A 9,005-nucleotide genomic window follows, 5' to 3' on the forward strand; every position below is an offset into this window, starting at 1 on the left:
AATTATTCTTCTGATTACTATAATAGTGAATATTATAATAGTGAATAGAGTTCACTACAGAGAATTATACATAACCTTTATCTACATAGGAATACAGATAATTAGATCTCACTGAGGCCCTTAAAAAGGCAAAATTAAAAATTATAAGTTTTCTTTCTTTTCCCTCTGTATCTTATTTACCTTTTCAGGTTTCTCTTGATTTTTGTGGTTCGATGTCAAACTTTCCATTTAGCCCTGGTCTTTTCTGTGCAAATACCTGGAATTCTTCAATTTTGTTGAATGCCCATACTTTCCCCTGGAAATATATAGTCAATTTTGATGGGTAGTTGATCCGTGGTTGCAGGCCCAGCTCTCTTGCCTTTCTGAATATCGTATTCCAAGCCTTACGGTCTTTTAGCGTGGAGGCTGCCAGATCCTGTGTGATCCTGATTGGTGCTCCTTGATATTTGAATTGTCTCTTTCTGGCTTCTTGTAAGATTTTTTCTTTTGCTTGAAAGCTTTTGAATTTGGCAATAAAAAAATATGAAATGCTTCACGAATTTGCGTGTCATCCTTGCGCAGGGGCCATGCTAATCTTCTCTGTATCGTTCCAATTTTAGTATATGTACTGCCGAAGCAAGCACTAATTTTATTTTTTAGAAAAATTTTCCATGGTTATATGATTCAAGTTCTTACTTTCCCCTTCACCCCGCACCACATAGCCTATGTGCATTTCCACTGGTTTTAACATGTGTCATCGATCAAGACCTATTTCCATATTATTGATAGTTGTACTAGGATGTTCATTTTGAGTCTACATCCCCAATCATGTCTGCATCAACTCATGTGTTCAAGCAATTTTTTTCTTCTGTGTTTCCACTCCTGTAGTTCTTCCTCTGAATGTGGATAGTGTTCTTTTCCATAGGTCCCTCAGAGTTGTCCTGGGTCATTGCATTGCTGCTAGTGCAGACATCCATTACAATAGATTTTATGTGGTAGATGATTCTTGGTTGTAATCCTAGCTCCTTTGCCCTCTGGAATATCATATTCTAAGCCCTTCCCTTCTTTAACAAGGGAGCTACTAAGTCTTATGCGATCCTAACTGAGATACCATCATATTTGGAGTATTTCTCCTTGATATGAGAGCTCTGAAATTTGGCTATAATATTCTTTATGAGGTATCAATTTTAAATCTCCTTCAGGAGATGATTGATGGATTCTTTCTATTTCTATTTTACACTCTGAATCTAAGATTAATATGTTAGTTTTTGTACATAATTACTTGGAATATTTTTATCTTTTTATCATGATTTTCAAATAATCAATTATTTTTAGATTACTTCTTGATTTCTTTCCCCAATCAGTTATTTTTCCAATGAGATATTTTACATTTTCTTCTATTTTTTCATTTTTAACTTTATTTTATTATTTTTATGTCTCATGGGATCATTAGCTTTCACTTACCCAATTGTAATTTTTAAGAAATTATTTTCTTCAATGACTTTTTTTACCTCTTTCCTGATTTATCCATTTTTTAAAAAATCCTTACCTTCTGTCTTGGAATCAATACTGCTTATTGATTCCAAGGCAGAAAAGTGGTAAGGGCTAGGCAATGGGAGTTAAGTGATAGCTAGGAAGTGTCTGAGGCCAGATTCAAACCTAGGTATCCAATTCTTTTAAAGAAGTTTTATATCAGTGAATTTTTGTGCCTCTTTTACTATTAGGCCAATTCTGTTTTTTAAGATGATATTTTCTTTCTGCCTCTTTTGCCAAGCTGTTAATTTTCTATTCATAATTTTCCTGCATCACTCTCATCTCCTTCCCCAATTTTTCCTCTACAACTTTTATCTTTTTCTTTAACTCTTTTAGGAATTTTTTATGACCGTGTCCAATTAATATTTTTCTTTGAGACTTTGTAACTTTTCAAATTGTTGTTTTCTTCTAAATTTATGTTTTAATCTTATCTGCCACCATAATAGCTTTTTATGGCCAAGTTCTTTGTTGTTGCTCATTTTCCCAGGCTATTTCTTCACTTTTAACTTCATGTTAAAACTGAGTTCTGCTCATCAAGGGATGTAAAGGTACTATGCCAAGCTTCAGGCTTTATTATGCTTTTGTTTTCAGAGTTAGTTCTGGGGTGTCTGACTGTTTTTGGTGCTCCTAAGGTAGTGTTTTGGGACAGATGTAGTCATAGCTCTCCTGGTTTGGATTCTAGTCTTTACCCAGGAAATAGCACTCTTCCTTTTTTAGCCTTTTGGCCCTGGAACTACAACCAAGACGTCTACTCCTACTAATCAGAAGCACTCTCTCTATCCTGGAACCATAAACCAGAACTGCTTACATGCAATTGAGTTGTCTGTCAATAGTAGCTGAACCCAATGCCAGCAAAGGGCCCTATGTAATCTATTTCTGAGCAGTTGTCTGACCCCTTTTCCATCTTTGTGACCAAGAGCTGCTCATACTGCAGCTGCTATCATTTTCAGGGCCACCTCAAAAGCTCACTGCTAAAACTTCTGCCGTGCTCTGGGCCTTCATCCACCCTTGTGTTATAAATCTCTCCTTTGGACCTCTAAAGTTATCTTAAACTGGAAAAAGTCTCCTTTAGAATTTTTCTTCCTTTTGTTGACTCTGCTGCTCAAAATTTGATTTGAGGATTTATTTAAAGTTGTTTGGAAAGGAATGTTGGGAGAGGTCAGCTAGGTTCTTGCCAGCCTATTCTTTGCCACCTTTGTTCTACCCTCTATTGCATACTTAAAGCTAATATACTAGAGGGTAAGGATGTGTGTATTTTTTATTATTTCAAAACAAAATCTATCAAAAAATTATTATTTTTAAAAAATAAATGAAGCTAAAAACTAGACAGAAAGTTGTAGCTAAATGGAAGACTTGGTACTTCTTCTTGATCATGACTTTCAGGAAGTCCAATAAGTTTCAAATTTTCTCTTCTAGATCTTTTTCTAGGTCAGTTGTTTTTTCAGTAAGCTATTTCATGTTTTCTTTAATTTTTAATTTTTTTGATTCTACTTTATAGTTTCTTGATTTTTCATGAAATCATTAGTTTCTAGATGGTCAATTCTGACTTTTAAGGCCTGTTTTTCCTCTGTCAGTTTTTGGTTCTCCTTTTTTAGTTGACCCATTTCTTCTTGCATCACTTTAATTTCTCTTCCCTACTTTTCCTCTTCCTCTCCTAATTGGTTTTCGAAGTCTTTTTTGAACTCTTTCAGTCTCTGTGTCTAATCCATATTTTTCTTTTGGACTTTGCATGCATTTCCTTTGCTTTTGCTGTCCCCTTCTGTGCCTGTACCTTTTTCTTTGTTTCTATAAAAATTCTTTAGAGTTAGATGCTTTTTTTTGTTGTTTATTCATTTTTCCTATTTAATTATAGGGAAGCTCTGTTTTTTGGGAAGTTGGGGGTACCTTCTTACATTTAAGTCCTTCCTTGATGTTATTCTCAGCTTATTTTCTGGGTTGTTACTAGTTTACCAGATAGTCTGAGGGCTGAGAGCTCTGAGAGTCCCCTCCCATTGCTGATTCAAATGACACTTGATATGTTTATATCTGATATGGGCATATGCTGATAGTTTAAATAATTTCCTCAAGCATGGGTATAAGCTTTTGATCTCACTCTGAAGTCAAACAGGTCAGGGGCTAATCAAATCCTTGCCCCAGCCTTAGGTTCAAGTATTTGGTCTCACTGTATTCTTGATCCAATCAGCCACACCTTTGATCCCCTTGTCGACAAACATTTAAATAACTCCTGCTAATAATAAAGTAAATAATATAATAAAAATAGGCATTTTGGTAGTCCCCAGCATAGAAGTTCAAAGAATGAAGCACTCCATACTCAGAAGGATGTTACATTTAATGTGAAGTGGGGATAGGTGAGAATGACAAGAAGTGTATCAGAATACACAGGTCAGTAATCAGAAACAAGAGAATTTTAAAGACTTGTTAACTTTAGAGAAGCTTTGGCCCTTTATGGTATTACTGTTTCATTCTATATGAGATCCAAAGGGCTCTCAATATGGTAAACATGAATAACATTACAAAAATGAAATTAATTTTACTTTACTAGATAGGGAAAAGACTCTTTTATAATGTGGGCTGGCCACTTGTTATTGTATTTCTTGATGGTGTAGTAAACATGAACTCAGGAATCCAGAGTTCTATTCTAGCTTCAGGAACTTTGTGAGTCTGGGCAAGTCACGTAACTAATGAGGTAGTGGCTTAGAGTTGTTTTTACTTAAATTTTTCTCTTGATTAGTGATTTAGAGCATTTTTCATGTAACTATTGACAGCTTTGATTATTCTGAAAACTGCCAGTTCATATTCCTTGACCATTTATCAAAATATACATGGTTCTAATGACAACAAAATTATAGTGATTTTAAAAGAAATTTGAGAGTAATCAAATGTCATAGTGACAAGAGACTTAAAGCACCTTAACTATCAAACACTGGACTAAAGCCAAAGGCAACACAATGATTTGGAATATTAAAATTTTGTAAACTGTACAATTTTACGAAAAAGAATGATGAAAGATTGTGAGCACCATTGCTCATAAAGCAGGGAGACTGTGGTAGCCAAAACTTATTTAAAGAAAACTTGGCAAGAAACCCAACTATGGAGTTTTTCTGGGTTAAGATGGTGGCAGAGTAAAAAGCAGTGCTTAACCTCTCCTAACCAAAACATACAGGACTCCTCAAGGGGACATAAAAATAAATCCAGACGAACGGAGGGACCCCACAACAGGGTGCAACATGGAAGGTACATGGAATTGGGGCATTTCTATGCTATAAAGGGGTGAAACAGCTCTCACTAAATCGTGGGCTGAGCAACCCCCCTCACACTCACACACACCACCTACAATGCCAAAGCCAGCTCAAAAGAAATAGAGCAAGCAAGTTTGGGGCACCCATTGAGTCATTGGCAGCTCCAGGGCCTGTTCCTGAGAGCAGCAAGACTTAGAACCCCAAAAGGCTAAAGAACACACAGGGACTTTGAGCACGGACACGGAGCACAGGCGCAGGCAGAGGTGGACACAGGCTTGAGCAAAGGCTCTGAAACCCTGAGTGGGGAACCAGTGCAGACGAGTATACTACTGTGGAAGCAGCACCCTGAGACTTGTAAAGGAACCTCTGGCAGAGGATCAAGCAAGGGGGTCCAGTAGGGTGCTTGATTTTGAGAAAAAACAGACCTGAGAACTCAGGAGCCTAAAGAGCACAGACAGACCCTGAGCGCGAGGATAAAGCTGAGAAGGGGCTGGGCTAACAACAATGGCCACCCAGAATCAGGAAGTCCAGAAGAGAAAGATTAACAACAAGAAGAAGAAATCTTTAACACTCGACAACTTTTAAACAGAGAAAATCCAGACAACCGAGCAAACAGAAGAGGAGAACAAACAAGCAATCACATCTGAACCCTCCCAAAATAATGAAAACTTGTCACAAGCTTTTGTAGAGTTCAAGATGGTGAGAAACTTGGAAAAGATTTGGCTAGAGAAATGGGAAATAGCTCAAAAGGAAATCAGGAAAGAAAATAACAGTTTAAAAGGCAGAATTTGGCAATTAGAAAGTGAGGCAGAGAAATCAAATGAACTGATGAGCAAATTGAACACCAGAAATGACCAGATTGAAAAGGAAAACCAGTCCCTAAAGGCTAGAATTGAGCAGAAGCTAATGATCTCTCAAGACAGCAAGAACAAATAAAACAAAGTCAAAAGACTGAAAAAAGAGAAGGAAACATGAAATATCTCAATGAGAAAGTGACAGACCAAGAAAACCGTCTAGAAGAGACAATTTGAAAATCATTGGTCTCCCTGAAAAAGCAGAAATTAATAGAAATTTGGACTCCATACTAAAAGAAATTATTCAGCAAAATTGCCCTGAAGTTCTGCAACAAGACAGCAATATAGACATTGAAAGGATCCATAGATCACCCTCAACACTAGACCCTCAAAAGACAACACCCAGGAATATAATAGCCAAATTCAAGTGCTTCCAAGTAAAAGAAAAAAATCTTACAAGAAGCCAGAAAGAGACAATTCAAATAACAAGGAGCACCAATCAGGATCACACAGGATCTGGCAGCCTCCACGCTTAAAGACCGCAAGGCTGGGAATATGATATTCAGAAAGGCAAGAGAGCTGGGCCTTCAACCACGGATCAACTACCCATCAAAATTGTCTATATACTTCCAGGGGAAAGTATTGGCATTCAACAAGATAGAAGATTTCCAAGTATTTGCACAGAAAAGACCAGGACTAAATGGAAAGTTTGATATCCAACCACAAAAATCGAGAGAAACATGAAAAGGTAAATAATAAACGGAGGGGAAAGAAAGAAAACTCATAATTTTTAAATTTGCCTTTTTAAGGGCCTCAGTAAGATCTAATTATCTATATTCCTATGTGCTATGTATAATTTCTCTGAAGTGAACTCTATTCAATATTATAGTATTTACTATTATAGTAATCAGAAGAATAATACATAGGGAGAGAGTGGAATACTAAATGGTCTAATAGGATATGGAGGGTGGGAAAGAGGGGGTGAATAGCAGGGGACACCAAAAGAAACTTGAGAGAATAAGAAAAAAAGGATATTCTATTACACACAAGGAGGGCATAGAAAGGGGAGGGGACAAATATTATTATAAGAAGGAGAGGAAAAGAGCATTAAGAGGTAATATTTAAACCTTACTCTCAGGATAATCAACCCGGAGAGGGAAGAGTAGCTATATTATCCATTGGGATATAAACCTCTATCTAACCCTACTAAGAAAGTCAGAAGGGATAAACCAAGGGGAGCAGGAGTGTGGGGAGATCAAAAAAGGGAGGGGAGAAGAAGGGGGGGGAATTCATTAGGCCTTTAAAAATAAAAAGAGGGGGACAGCTGGGTAGCTCAGTGGAGTGAGAGTCAGGCCTAGAGACAGGAGGTCCTAGGTTCAAACCTGGCCTCAGCCACTTCCCAGCTGTGTGACCCTGGGCAAGTCACTTGACCCCCATTGCCCACACTTACCACTCTTCCACCTATGAGACAATACACCGAAGTACAAGGGTTTAAAAAAAAACCAAACAAAAAATAAAAAGAGGAGAATTATAAGGGACGGGGTAGAATGGGAAGCTAATCAAGGGAGGGGATAAGGGATACCAGCTTAAAGCAAACCACTGGTTTAAAAGGAAATAGTTTAAGAAGAAGTGGTAGGAATAGGGGAGGATATGAAAATGTCAGTGAATGCACAACTGATAATTATAAGTCAGAATGTGAATGGGATGAACTCACTCATAAAATGGAAGCAAATAGCAGAGTGTATTAGAAATCAAAATCCTACCATATGTTGTCTACGAGAAACACATATGAGGCGGGAAGACATACACAAGTTTAAGGTTCAGGGCTTGAGCAAAATCTTTTGGGCATCAAATGAGAAAAAGAAGGCAAGAGTGGCTATTATCATTCCTGACAAAGCCAAAGTAAAAATAGATATGATTAAAAAAGACAGGGAAAGTCATTACATCCTGATTAAAGTCAGTATAAACAATGAGGAAATAACACTGCTCAATATGTATGCACCAAGTGGCATAGCATTCAAATTCATAAAGGAGAAACTGGCAAAGCTCAAGAAGGAAATAGATAGTAAAACCATAATAGTGAAAGATCTAAATAGTCCTCTTTTAGATCTAGATAAATCAAACCAAAAAATAACTAAGAAAGAGGTAAGAGAAGTGAATGAAGTCCTAGAAAAATTAGATTTAATTGATATGTGGAGAAAAATAAATAGGGACAAAAAGGAATACACCTTCTTTTCAGCTGCACATGGTACATTCACAAAGATTGACGATGTCATAGGGCATAGAAACATTGCAAGCAAATGCAAAAGAGCAGAAATAATAAATGTAACCTTCTTAGATCATAATGCAATACAAATAATAATTAGTAAGGGCACCTGGACAGGCAAATCAAAAACTAATTGGAAATTAAATAATATGATTCTCCAAAACCAATTAGTCAAAGAAGAAATCATAGAAACAATCAACAATTTCATTGAAGAGAATGACAATGATGAGACATCCTACCAAACTCTGTGGGATGCAGCCAAGGCAGTACTCAGGGGGAAATTTATATCCTTGAGTGCATATATTAACAAATTAAGGAGGGCAGAGATTAATGAATTGAGCATGCAACTCAAAAAATTAGAAGGTGAGCAAATTAAAAATTCCCAGATGAAAACTAAATTAGAAATACTAAAAATCAAGGGAGAAATCAATAAAATTGAAAGTAAAAGAACTATTAAATTAATAAATAAGTCTAGAAGCTGGTATTTTGAAAAAACAGATAAAATAGACAAAGTACTGGTCAATCTAGTAAAAAAAAAGGAAAGAAGAAAACCACATTGACAGTATCAAAGATGAAAAGGGAGACCTCACCTCTAATGAAGGGGTAATTAAGGCAATCATTAAAAACTATTTTGTCCAATTATATGGCAATAAATATAACAATTTAGAAGATATGGATGAATATTTTAAAAATATAAATTGCCTAGATTAACAGCATAAAAAGTAGGATACCTAAATAATCCCATATCAGAAAAAGATATTGAACAAGCCATCAAAGAAGTCCCTAAAAAAAAATCACCAGGGCTTGATGGATTCACAAGTGAATTCTATCAGACATTCAAAGAGCAACTAATCCCAATACTATAAAAATTATTTGATATGATAAGCAAAGAAGGAGTCCTACCAAATTCCTTTTATGACACAAATATGGTACTGATTCCAAAGCCAGGGAGATCAAAAACAGAGAAAGAAAACTACAGACCAATCTCCCTAATGAACATAGAAGCAAAAATCTTAAATAGAATACTAGCAAAGAGACTCCAGCAAGTAATTAAGAAGATCATTCACCATGATCAGGTGGGATTTATACCAGGAATGCAAGGATGGTTCAACATTAGGAATACCATCCACATAATTGACCATATCAACAGTCTAACTAACAAAAATCACATGATTATCTCAATAGATGCTGAAA

At 36.2% G+C, this 9,005-nt stretch overlaps 1 non-coding gene across 1 annotated transcript; it reads right to left on the reverse strand.

Annotated features, from left to right (window-relative positions):
- Nucleotides 1-516: 516 nt before the first annotated feature.
- Nucleotides 517-623, reverse strand: LOC123254857. The gene has a single exon (XR_006506712.1). It is a non-coding gene; the product is annotated as a U6 spliceosomal RNA (small nuclear RNA).
- Between the last annotated feature and the right edge of the window lie 8,382 nt (nt 624-9,005).

Source organism: Gracilinanus agilis, unplaced genomic scaffold (genome assembly GCF_016433145.1).
Source record: "Gracilinanus agilis isolate LMUSP501 unplaced genomic scaffold, AgileGrace unplaced_scaffold34130, whole genome shotgun sequence".
Classification (NCBI taxonomy): domain Eukaryota; kingdom Metazoa; phylum Chordata; class Mammalia; order Didelphimorphia; family Didelphidae; genus Gracilinanus; species Gracilinanus agilis.